Below are 13572 nucleotides of genomic sequence, written 5' to 3'. Positions count from 1 at the left end.
ATGGTGGGTGTGTGATGCCTGAGGCAGCAGATAACCATATGCTAGCAAAAACATCACCAAGTAAAGTAGTGAAAGATATTTAGATCATTTAGTTGACACCACTTTTTTAAGTAGCTCTGAACAGAGGGAATTGGTCAGCATTTTGCAGCTAACTATAAAGAGGCACCATCTGAGTGCTTTACTGGGATATCTAGAATATTAATGACTCCCATCTTCCATTCTGTCTGGATTCTCATCCTAGGTGTACCTACTACTAGTTGCCATGAGTTTAAGCAAATCACCTAACCCTTCCGGGACTCATTTCCATTACTGTGTACTGAGGTGGCTGAACCAGATGATCTTTTTTGTCCCTTCCAGGACTAACACTTTATAGTTGTTCCACAAAAAAAGATTTTTTTCAGTAGGCATCCTCCTCCCATCATTGCTTCATAGAGAGCTTTAGTGCACGGCTTGATGGGAAGACTTCCAGTCAGCCTTGGTGGTTCTGCCACACCACACCCTGAAGTTGTTACCTGCTATGCTCCTGGTGATGTCAGGGGTCTTCCACACTGTAGGGGACCCTGTCTGGCCTGAAGGCTGTGATGGCTGTCCCTGGAGAAAATGACCTCTTTCCTGTCAAGGGGCAGTGGCATGTGTCTTTGTATATTTTGATTCATTTATTTCACATCTCTTTGCATAAATCCAAAAGAGAAGAAGGGAGGAACGTAGACCACAAAAAAGATGAAATGTTATAGAAAGTCAGTTTGAGTTTGCTTCTGGGTATAAGCGAGCTTTGCAATGGCAAGATTGTGATAGATGTGTTGAACATTTCATCTGTAAAAAACTCAGACTATTTAAGGCCAGGCGCCCCACACAGAGAGCTCTTGCATCCAAAGTTCCTCTTCTGTAACTCACACCCCGGTAACATGGGTGAATCTGAAGACAAACTCGATAGGACCATTTACTTGCTCTCTGCATCCAACCTGCTCTGGGACCAGATGTTTTCTGACTTGTCCGAACTAACACATTTCATCAAACTGACTTGAAGTGCTGCTCTGCCCAGCCGTTAGCAGACCATCTCCTGGGACTGCCTAAAAGCAGATTACCCTCATGCTCCTTTTGAATTTGCATCCAGATGAAATCCAGTTCAAGAAATCAGCAGGGCAGCCTTAAAAGAGAAAATCGAAGAGATTTACCAGAGAGAGCAACCAGCTCTATGAGGCACAGTGGAGGAGAAGAGGGAATTGGTGGGAAGAGACTCGTTAGGACCAAGAGGCCAGCCAGCCACCTGCCACAAACAGCAGCCTGGCATCTCCCCCAGGGTCTCTCTGGATGCCTCCCTCCTTCCCCAAATCTGCAGAGGCTGGAAATCCTTTCTCTTTCTCCCTGCTTCCATTCTCTCAGGGCGCTCAGGACTGTAAGTTCTTGGAGAACAAGGATTACTTGGGAATCCCTGGGTAACTTCTAACTAAATATCAGTTAATATAGGGACGTCTGGGTGGCTCAGTGGGTTAAAGCCTCTGCCTTTAGCTCAGGTCACGATCCCAGGGTCCTGGGATCAAGCCCCACATTGGGCTCTCTGCTCAGCAGGGAGCCTGCTCCCCACCCCCCACCCCCACCTGCCTCTGCCTATTACAATCTCTGTCAAATAAATAAAATCTTTTTAAAAAAATTAAATAAGTAAATAAATAAATATCAGTTAATATAGATATATGTAATTTTAAAAAAATGTATCTACATATTAATATAATAGATATATATGTGTATCTTGCCTCATGCCTAGAACATAGTAAGGACTTGATCACTATTTGTTAAAACAAAGAATGGGAGGGCGTAAGTGAGATGTGCATTTACTCAATTTCTGACCTCCTTGCTGTTCTCTCATTCTTTGTGCCTTTTTTTTTTTTCTTAAAGGGATAATTTACTGAAAAGGAAAAAAGAATCCTAAAATAAAACGTGCATGACTCGTGTCTCATCTGCTCAGGCAGCTGTAATAAAGTACTCTAGGCTGGGTGGTTTTGGCACAGACAATGATTTTCTCATAGTTCTGGGGAATGGCAGTCCAAGATCAGGGTGCCCATATGGTTGGGTGGTGATGAGGTCCCTCTTCCTGACTTAAAGAGGTTCACCTTGCTATGTGCTCACAGGCCCTTTGCTTAGCAAGAGAGCTTGAATCTCTTCTTAAAAGGTGCATGAATCCCATCATAGGGCCCTACCCTCATGGCTGTTCAACCGAATCACCTCCCAAGGGCCCCGTCTCCAAATACCATCACATTGGCAGTTAGGACTTCAATACATGAATTTGGGGGAGACCTAGCTACTCTGTTCTTAACAACTTCTCTGCCTCTGCCCAATTTGGTGGTAGCTTCACTGCCACTTTCTGCTGCTGCTCTGCCTTTGCTCATCTCTTGCATTTGAGGGGAGCAAAGAGAACGCATGGGGAGGGGCGCCGGCATGCTCTGTGCAGCAAATTAGCTTCTTGAGGTTATCTGTTCACTAGCAGATTAGAAGTTCAAAAAGACACTGCTCAGTTGCTGACCTGAATAGAACTGTGGCAGCTGATAAGGCAAGGCAGCTATGGGGTCTGCAGCTGGAGGCTGGTTAGGGAATGGCTGGGAGCTCCTCCTGGTTCCCCATCCTCCCTGGGCATACAATCTGGTGGATTATTGACAATGCTGAGTGATGTGGATGGCATTTATTAGTTTTCAGTAGCTGCTATAAAATGAACTTCACACCATCTGCAAAATTAGGATTCAGAAGCAGCCCTGGATATTAAAATATTTGTGGCTGCTCCTGCTATTATATAAAATTTTACATTTTATTGGCTCCCCATGGGACTAGGAGTATAAATTAAGATACATATATAGAAGGCAGTAAATAAACTTAGGAAAGCAGCAATATAATTAATGAATGGACAGAAAATTGCATATGGGAGGAGAAATAGTTTTTCCACACAGAGTCAGGAGCTAAATGGAGTTTAAACGTTTTGTCACTATCGTCAGACAGAAATAGCAAAAATAATACACTGAAATTCATAAGAAAGTTTTTTAGCCAAATGGATAAACAGGTCTCTAACAGATACAGCAAGTGATAGACATCTCCCACCCCGCTGGGCTATAGAACTTGTCTCATTATTCAGAAGCATCCTATAGTATTCTATCCAAAAGAACAAATGTTTTCATCAAAAGAATTCCATACAAGCCCTTATTCTAATGCCACCCAATTTTTTAGCGTCATTACTATGTGTATCACTTTTTGTTTACCCCACATTCCTCGTAAGACCCAATCACCTCATGCTTCAAAGATGCAATAGGCAATCAGGGCAATTGCTATCTCTGCGGAATCCCTAGGCAGGCGGGTTGACTCACAGAGCCATCCTGGAGAGTCAGCTCTTGAATCAGTGGTGCTCAGTCTGGTCGTGGCCTTGAGGCAAGACTGCTGGTAAAGGGACAAGCCCCTGGCTCTGGTAAGATTTCAAGAAAACTGCCCTTCTTGCATTTGCCTGGAAAATTCCCTCCTACATCTCTCCTTCTTCATGCCCTCAGAGAGAATACATGGAAAAGATGTCTGTCCTCCTTTCCAGCAAGGAAATGCTGTGTCAACCCAAGTTTACATCTGAAACCTGTGATCAGGTCTGATACCTCAGAGCGAGTGAATGATAGAGTCTGCTTGTGCGGTCGGGGTCAGCAGTCTGGGCCCCACCCCCACCAGGTGTGACCAAGTTTGCAAGTCGGGCTTGCATGGGGAGAGGAGGCAGTGGGTAACAGAGATGAATATTTCCCTGCTGAGACCGCCCAGGATGAAGCCACCACTCGTGCCCAGGCTCCCTCTCCCAGATGTGCTCCTTGCTTCCCCTGCACTTCCACATCCATCAAGCCTGGCCTGGGGATGCAGGGCTCTCTGGATGAGCCTTTGAAATGCTGCTTGTACTAATGGCGGTCAGAGCCTTAGGAGGCCATTCCCTGAAGTATCACTGAACCGAAACATAATCCAAAAGATAGAAAAGGCTTTGGCCTACTGCTTTATATTAGAACAAAAATAATCATGGTAATAGCTTGCCTTCTCCTTGATACCTCTCGTTCAGTAATATCAAGCAATTTGTACGCAAGTAATTAAGAAAACACTCCTTTGTGGTAAGTCGCCAATTTAGCTCCCATTTTAAGGAGAGACAGAAAGAGGCTTAATGATTTTCCCCAGGGGAGAGCCAGAGTAGGTAGCAACAGCATTGGCAATGCAGTGATTTGTGGCATAAGATCTCTCCCTGTTCGTCTCTAATCCCCAATATTGGGCTCACAAAATTGCTTCGGGGCAGAGTTGGTCTTCAGTCTCTTGGGTGGTGTTGCTGTGTTCTATTCAGGAGCCGCCTGGTTCTGCTGTGGAGGCAGCTGCATTTCATAGCTGTTGGTGAATATTTCTGTACTCTCCTTTCATCACATGATGTATATCATTCCCCTCACTGGCATTTCCAATCACCGAGAGCAGCAGAACCACAGAATGAATTGGAGCACTGTAATTTTTCCCCCTCATTGATTTGGGGGGAGGGAGCCAGGGGGCGGGGAGGGGACTGGGTAAGGTGGAATAGTCTTTCAGATCTCTCAACCACGGCACGATCCTATGTTGCTGTACCTCAGAACTGCTTATTCCAGCTCTTCTACTCTATTTGCCTGCCTTCTACCAGTCTCCTTAGCTGGCCCAGGCTGCTTCTCCCCTCCGAAAGCCAGAATCCTCTGAGACTCACTGGGTACCAGGAACCTGAGTAACCAGGGCACAGAGCCTGGGGCTCTGTCAGCCTGGGCTCTTGCCCCTTTCTGCTCACGAGCTCCGCGGTTGGTCAGAAAGAAGTTTGGGATGAGGAATAGGAAAAGCCATTCGGTATTAGAGATGGCACTGTTTGATGGTGGTGGTCATTATTTGTAATTAGCTTTTCATGTTGAAATACTGTGTATGGATGCGTTGTTGCTCCTGCAAGATATGTCTTTAAATTTCTATCTCGTTCGTGTGAAATTTAAGCTGACAAAGGGGAAAAGACTAGATTGCTTTTAAATGCATTTTTCACTCTGAACCCGACCACAAACTTGGAGAATTTGGGGTGGAGGTATAAATTTTCTCAGTGAAATAGAGCTTGGGGGTAGAACATAGAATTTATAGCTGCTATTAAAATGGTTGCTGGGGTTCTTGAAGGTAACTGAGTTGTGTTCTTAAATATCTTCAATAATTATAGCAGTAATTAGCACAGGTCGGCACACATGAAAGTGTAAAATGCACGTAGGTAAATATACTGGCAACTATATCAATAAAACACTTGCAAACATAAATTACTCTATAAATGCTAATTAATTACATAAGCAGGCATACCGGATGGGATGGTTATTCATATTACTGCAAAGATAAACCGTCAGTGTGTTCATTTGAGAACCTGGCTTCTCCTTGTCTCCCTTCTCTAGCCTCCTCCTATGGTTAGCCACGGTCAGGAAAGGTGGAGACTCTGGGCCTCCACTGTCCACCCTGACAGCCACTAGCCGCACATGGCTGATGAACACTTCAGCTGTGGCTGATCCCAGATGAGATGTGCTGCAAGTGTAAAACAGCAGCTTTGGAAGGCTTAGTTTCAATGGGACGGGGAGGGGGGTCGGGGTGTGGTGTGGGGAAGGGACCAAACAGTTTAGAGTATCTCCTTAATAATTTTTATATTGATGACACATGGAAATAATAATATTTTGGATAACTTGAGTTCAACAAAATATATTTTACCTGTTTGTTTTTATTTGTTTAACATGGCCACTTAAAAAATTAAGAATATTTGTGGCTCACACTTAGGGCTTGAAGTACGTTTTTAAAAAATATTTTCTTTATTTATTTACTTGAGAGAGAGACACACAGTGAGAGAGGGAACAGAAGCAGAGGGAGTGGGAGAGGGAGAAGCAGGCTTCCCACTGAGCAGAGACCCCATCTGGGACTTGGTCCCAGGACCCTGGGATCATGACCTGAGCTGAAGGCAGACGCTCAATGACTAAGCCACCCTGGCACTCCAATACTTTTTTTTTTTTAATCTAGGTCATTTTATTTAATAAAATTATATAAAATTTGGTGCCTTAGCTACACCCAGAGAAAACTCACTCGCAGGCAGAGAGGACAGTTGGACTGAGAGAATGACTGCTGGTTGAGCATTTGAGCAAGTGAACACTCACAGGGCTTTGTGGAAAGACCACACCTTCGCTTTTCCACCCAAGTAGGCCCTGCCCAGGGAGAGATGGCAACACACTCAGGATATGCTGAGCGCCAGAGTGGTGGCCTCCTAGTGACCATCCCAGCGGAGAGCCAGCCCACTGGTCGGGTAGGGTCAGCATCCCCGGCAGTGCCATGCAGGCAGCCACACATGGGGTCTGTCCCTGGGTGGCCCAGAGGCCAGCGGCACCTACCTAGGGCAGAGGGCCCCTGAGGCCACCTTGGTTCGTGTCAGGCTGGGGCGGAGCTCCTGGGAACCCTGGCACCCTGTTCCTGTGGAGACTGGTTCTGCTGAAGGACACCCTCTTCTAAAATGATAAGACCCCAACATACACCAGTGGGCGCAGGATAGGTTTGCTTAGGGAATCCCAGGAAACTGACTTGGGGTTTGAGAGACACCCCTACAAAATTCTTCTGGTGGCCAGCACCAAACCAAACCAGTGAGAAAATGTACAGTTCCTTCTAACAATACAAAGGACTCATGTTTTAACAAGTTTCACTATTAAACAAGGTTATTTTTAGGTTACATGAAATGGAAATCCTCTCCCTTGGAGTCGTGGTGTATTGGCCATTTCACTGTAGGGGAGTTGTAGTATGTTTTGTTGGCTGCTGCTGCTCCGGACTGTTGAACCTGTTTGCATGGCAGAGAGAGGAGGGCGCCACCAGGTTCCCTGGGCCCTGTCCTGCTGCTGTAACTCTCCTTCCTGCCTATGAAGCGGAAGGGAGGATAAACTGAGGCTCCTTCTCCATGCTGGGAAGGACGGTGGTGAAGCAAAGGGTCAGGCAACCGTCAGTACCCTGGGATGACCACCCAGGTTGTGGGCACTAGTCACTTAGTGATATAAAGAGGTTCAATACTTAGGCTGCTTATCTGCAGAAGGAAAAGGAAGCAAACCATGGGATTCTTTGGCATTTTGGTAGGGACCTGTCTTACTGATGGACCTGCCAGCTAATTATTCTTGAGGGTGGAAAGAGGGTGGAAGCAGCCCTGAGGGTGGCTGACCTTGGAGTAGGAAAAGGAAGTACCTGTTCGGTGCAACTTCTGTAGGAGTTTGTCTCAGAATTCACCACACACTGGGTTTGTAAGGCACCTATTTGTACTGAATTTGTCTTGAAGAGGGCTTACAAGAATTCATTCCTAAACTATATCACCTGATACAGTGTTTAGTGGTTGGATGAATGTTGATACTTGTGAACTCCGGGCTATGGTGCTATAATCTGGGCTGGGTTACTGAAAGCACTTGAATTCTTATTTGCATGTGATTCGCATATGCTTACATACTAACTTCAGAAGGCTATAACTCTATGCACAATTAAATTAGATTAAATGAACTAGTTGCACCATCCTACAATGGTGTGCAAATCTGATGTTCGAAGATTAATGCATTTGACCAATAGAACAGAGTTGTAAACCATTAAATGTCATTTACACTCAGAAACCACGAATACGCAAACTACATGGAACTGGTAATGTGCCTTTCCTTCTGACGTGACAGCCCCTGTGGGTCACTAGGTACAGGAGACTATTTTTTAATGTCCCACCTTTCTTAGAGATGTTTATCTTTCAAAGCATTTAGTGCTCACCCATCTCACCATGACCCAGATTAAGCAATGAGAGATATAAGGCCCAGAGAGGAAATGGTTTGGTGCAAGATAACTGCACTGCTGGCAACTGAGCCATGACTCACATGCGCCTGGCCAGAAACACTCCTCACAGGGTGGTACTTGGGCCTTGAGGCCTAGGGGAGGCTCATGTACTCTAGGACTGGACATGGAAATGTCACAAATCAAGCAGCATAAGAGCCTGTCAGACACGCTTTCCTAACAGCCCAGTGGGTTCAGGCTCCATGCTACAAGTGTGGGATTTCTCTGAGTACCCAGAATGGGACCCAGAGGGGAGATGTGTGCCCTGGAAAGGCATGTGCCCTTGGCCCTGAAGATTGCTCTCTCGTGTATGTAGAGTCAGAGCCCGGAGGAGTACCAGAGTGGGTCAAGGAGTGCCAGAGAGGGTTGTCAGAAGAACAGCCTGGCAGGGCAGCCCTGCGAGCATGCCAGCCACTAACTGGTCCCTTAGTGAGGTCTGGACAACTGTTTGAACTGTGTCTGTGCCTGGTAAGCCTCCAGGTTGCGAATAATGACTACACTGTGTATGTATGACCACCTGATCTTCAGCCTGACTCCCAGTCCAGCATGGTATTCCTATGCCACCATGCTTCTGTCTGCACAATTTAATGGGCATCTAGCCCCGTTGTACCCTAATAATAATGAATTCTTGGCATGGGAAGAAGTTCTTGGGTCTCAGGAAATAAAACAACAAAAAGCTGAAGTGCTAATTTCCTTGGAGCATTCAGATTTCATTGCTTGTCCTGTCACCCAACAAATGTGTGCGTGTCACACAAACGTGTGCATGCACGCATGCACATGAATGCACTGAGACATGTCCACACACGCACACACCCACACCTGGGCAACCCTACAAGTCAGGGATTCTCCTTGAGGCACAGAATCAAAGTCTTTCCCATCATTTGTTTGTTTGTATTGACTCACTAGAACTATACTGATTTGCATGTTGTTTTCATAAATTTGCATAGGGCATCCAAGGGGCCCTCTCTTTTGAGCATCTCACACTGCTCTGGAAGTGTGGCCAGCTTTCCCTCTGTTGTAAATGAACACAAAAGGATGCCTTATTTCTGCAAGTATTTGTCACAATGAAACTTTTAAATGCTATAGAACATAGAAGGATTTTGTTTTAATTAAAGTACCATTGTGAGAAACTTTTGCAAAGCCATCCCTTTCTAACTGTGGTCACTGAGCAGCTTGGAAACAGGAGAGTGAGTGAACAAGGCAGGTTCAGAATGTCCTGGTCTGGGAGGGATATTTTTAAATGATCCATCTGGAACGATGACTAGAAATCCTCCCAGGAGTTCTGTCCTCTTTGCCTTCGAAATGCTGCTGGCCTGGTCATGTACACACCACAAGTCCCAGGGTGATGCTGTCACATAGCTGGGGACCCTAGCCCACCAGGCTTGGTTCAGTGCTCACTGGTCCCTTAGTGAGGTCTGGACAACTGTTTGAACTGTGTCTGTGCCTGGTAAGCCTCCAGGTTGCGAATAATGACTACACTGTGTATGTATGACCACCTGATCTTAATCATTCAAAAGATTTAAGAGAAAGGTTATCAGCCCCGTACGTGAATATGATATTAAGACTCTTGTTGAAAATTAAATCATACGTACACAGCCCTCACAGTCTCCTACATAATGGCCTGCCCTGTGTGCAGTCCCTGCCTCGCTGTCTCCAACCTAATAAACCATCCATTTACCTTTGCCATGTTCCTTTTGCCCTTTGACAATGAACCATTCACAGACAGGGATGGGGGAGGGGACCTTATACCTCACTGGTTCTCCAGCCACTGTGCCAGGAACAGTCAAAACAGGAAATGGAGCAGAGGAAAGTTTACCTAAGGAAAGGGAGAAAGAACTGAGAAGGGAGGAACACAAAGAAAATTATCTCCGTCGGGGCCATTGCTCTGGGAGCTGATGTCCTGGTTTTCTTTCCTGTGGAAGGGTAGGCAGACCACCACGCAGGACTTGGCCAAAGGGGAGGTGCGGGGAGGTGCAGGAAGGCAGGACAGGGCTCCTGGCTTGGCCACAAGGACTCTGTGGTCCTACCCAATTTATTTACTCTTTCACCCTAACTTTCTGGAACTCAGAAACCGGGATAATAGTACTACAATACCCCTGCTTTGGTCAATGGAGAGGATGAAATCATTTCATGAGTTTTGTTGTTTTTTTTTTTCAAAGATTTTATTTATTTGTTTGACACACAGAGATCACAAGTAGGCAGAGAGAGAGGAGGAGGAAACAGGCTCCCTGGGGAGCAGAGAGCCTGATGCGGGGCTCGATCCCAAGACCCTGGGATCATGACCTGAGCCGAAGGCAGAGGCTTTAACCCACTGAGCCACCCAGGCACCCCCATTTCATGAATTATTTTTGAGAGAAATCTGTGTTGGGCAATTGAGGCTATGTCCTCCATCTTTTACTTTGCCTCTCAGAAAGTGACAGGAAGGGGAACTTGAACAGTCTAGGGTATTCTTTGTTTCTTTTATAAAGTCAATCCATTAACATTTCTGGATATTCTAGGGTTTATTCAGCTGCTCTGTTGTAAACTGCAGTATACAAAGGCACCAAGTGCCCTGGCTATTCCAGCCCTCCCACCCCCTCAGGGGCCTGTAGTTAAGGTCCCAGCAGGATTCTGGGCTGAGGCCTTCTGAGGGAGCTAAAGAGCAGATCATCAATTTTCAAGTCATTCCCTGAAAAGTTTCATCTTTGTGAGTACAAGCGTATCTTCATAGAGCAATATATCTCCAAATATCATATTCACCTACAAAGGCCATGACACAGTTGCTGTTGTCAGGTCTTGGACCATCTCATTCCCTGTCACCAGCTCCAGCAGACCCTTCCTGTTTCTCAGTCTGTTTTGACTTTTCAACTAATTTGACCACTTCTTCTTTGCTGGAACACTTCCTTCTCAGCTTTTGCCAGACTCCTGCCTGCCTCTTTCCTGGTTTACCTCACTGGGTCTTTTCCTTCTTCCGTTGTGTCCACTTCATCTCTGTGATACATGGTGGTATTCCTCAGAGCTCAGTCCAGCCCTCCTCACTCCTCCCTCTTTTCTTTTCCTTTTTTTTTTTTTTTTAAGATTTTATTTATTTATTTGACAGAGAGAGAGATCACAAATAGAGAGAGAGGCAGGCAGAGGGAAAGGGAGAAACAGGCTCCCCGCTGAGCAAAGAGCCTGACTCGGGGCTCGATTCCAGGACCCTGAGACCACAACCTGAGCCGAAGGCAGAGGCTTAACCCACTGAGCCACCCAGGCACCCCTTGCTTGCTTTTTCTGTGTGTACTCATCTCATCATTTCCTCAAGTCTAGAACCAATATCTGCAGTCCATGGATATAATAATGAGAACCAAGTTTACAATTGCTTCTCCTACCTCTCAGAGACCATATTTACATATCCAACTGCCTATTTGATGTTCTTCACCCAAATGTATCAGAAACATCTTAGATGTCACATTTTTTAACGTTTCAAAACAGAAATCTTCTTTCTGGTCACCCAGTGACTTTCTGCCTCCTCACATACTCACCTGGCCTCTGGAGCCAAAACCATGGCATCAGTCTTGATTCTCTACTTCCCCCAAAATCTCTCCACCCAACGTTCCAACAAATTCTACAGAATGAACTTGAAAAATGTGTCCCAGTTCTGACCATCTCCACCCCCACCATTCCAGGACAGACCACCATCCATCTCTCACCTGATACACTTCAACACCCCCCCAGACTGGTCTCGCTACTTGTGGCGTCCCACGCCAACTCTCCTCCTCTTCGACACAGCAGGGAAGTAAATTATGATGTAAATCAGATCAACACAAAGCATATATTGGATCACGCCATGCCCCTACTCAAAACTCCTGACTGCCTTTCTATTTCAGCTGAAACAAAAGTCTCGTTCCTTCACTACCCATTGTTGGGTCCTGTCCATCCATCCCACCACAGCTGTGCCGGGCTCTCCCCTTACTCAGTGATTGCTAGCCCCACTGACCTTCTCCCAGTGCCTCAGAGACCCCCAACTCTTGCCTGATTCCTGGTATCCAAATGCAGTTTTCCCATACACCAGAGCACTGGTCTCTTTGGTGTCACTTCACTCTAAATGCCACGTCCTTTAGAGGGCCTCTCCAGCAAACCTCTCTAAAGACAGTTTTCTTCACAACGTTTCGATTACTTTCCACCTTAGCTCTTTCTTTATTACATTTGTCCTTATCGGTAATTTTTTTTTTTCTGTTGAAAAAGTTTCTGATGAAACTTTGGTTTCACCCATGTCCTTCAGTAAATTGTGAGCCCCATGAAGACAAGAACGGGGCTTAGGCACAATGGGAATGAATAAATGAAGAATTAGATTTCAGTAATACTGGCAAGATTGCCTGTAATCCTTTTCCTCAGATTTGCAGTTTGATTTTAAGACTTGGGACAGACTTGAGACATCTGTTCCTGCAGCAACCTCTCAATCGCCATCTTTGGTAGCTTCAAGGATCTAGTCTGCCACAATCATACGTGCAAGAATTTCGCACCAGAGAAAATGTCTGAAGTTGAAATCATGTATGCTAATTTGACTTCTTAATGAAAACACTGCTCCCAGGTAGCTTTTTATGGAGACAGTCATCAACCCAGCATTCAGTTAACTTACAAAGGGCAACTATATAATGTATTGTCTAAACCAGGGTGCTTCTGAGAGTAAAAAGGTACACTTGAAATAATAACTCAAAGATAAGAAGCATAAATTGGGACTGTCCCAGGCAAACCAGGACAAGATGCCCTAACATTAAAAGGCATTGTTGAGGGGCGCCTGGGTGGCTCAGTCGTTAAGCATCTGCCTTTGGCTCAGGTCATGATCTCAGGTCCTGAGATCGAGCCCCACATTGGGCTCCCTGCTCAGCAGGAAGCCTGCTTCTCCCTCTCCCTCTGCAGCTCCCCCTGCTTATATCCCCTTGCTCATATCCCCTTGCTCGCTGTCTCTGTCAAATAAATAAAATCTTAAAAAAAAAAAAAAAAAGGCGTTGTTAGGGTGCCTGGATGGTTCAGTTGATTAAATGTCTGCCTTCAGCTCAGGTCATGATCTCAGGGTCCTGGGATCAAGTCCCATGTAGGGCTCCCTGCTCAGTGGGGAGTCTGCTTATCCCTCAATTTGTGCTCTGTCTTTCTCTCAAATAAATAAATAAAATCTTAAAAAAAAAAAAAGGCATCCTCATTTACTCTTGGCTCACATCTTCCCCAGAGCTTGCAATTAACTAAGTTAACCTACTGGTTAATCATAAAATTACATTTCAGTGTTACATACTAATAGCCTACTCCACAAAAAGTTTTACCGTTTTCTCTACAATTGTGACATATTTTGTATGACAACAAATTAGCATGTAAGGGAACACAGTTATAAATAGGTGGGAATCCAGAGGGTTTCTTTGGGGAGAATTTGATAGGCACATTTGAGAAGATAAAGGAGAATCAGGGTCTCCTTTTTGATAAATCGATAATAAAAATAATGGTTAATATTTACTGAGCCTTTACATGCCTCATCAAATGTAAAATGTACTTTACATTCCTAACTGAAGGAATCCTCAGAACAGCGCCAGGGAATACTTAGTATTAATGTCCTTATATTACTTGTAAGGAAATAGATTCAGAGTTCTAAACACATTGCTGGAGATCACCAAAGAGTGAGCATCAAAGCCAAGCTAACCCCCAAATGGGCCCTGCTCCAAAGCCTGCATTCTCACTCTGGTTTGCCTCGTTTTTTACTTAACTTACTTTTCT

This window comes from Meles meles, chromosome 3 (genome assembly GCF_922984935.1).
Source record: "Meles meles chromosome 3, mMelMel3.1 paternal haplotype, whole genome shotgun sequence".
NCBI classification, from domain to species: domain Eukaryota; kingdom Metazoa; phylum Chordata; class Mammalia; order Carnivora; family Mustelidae; genus Meles; species Meles meles.
The sequence above is the reverse complement of the archived record's forward strand: the minus strand, read 5'-3'. Positions refer to the sequence as shown.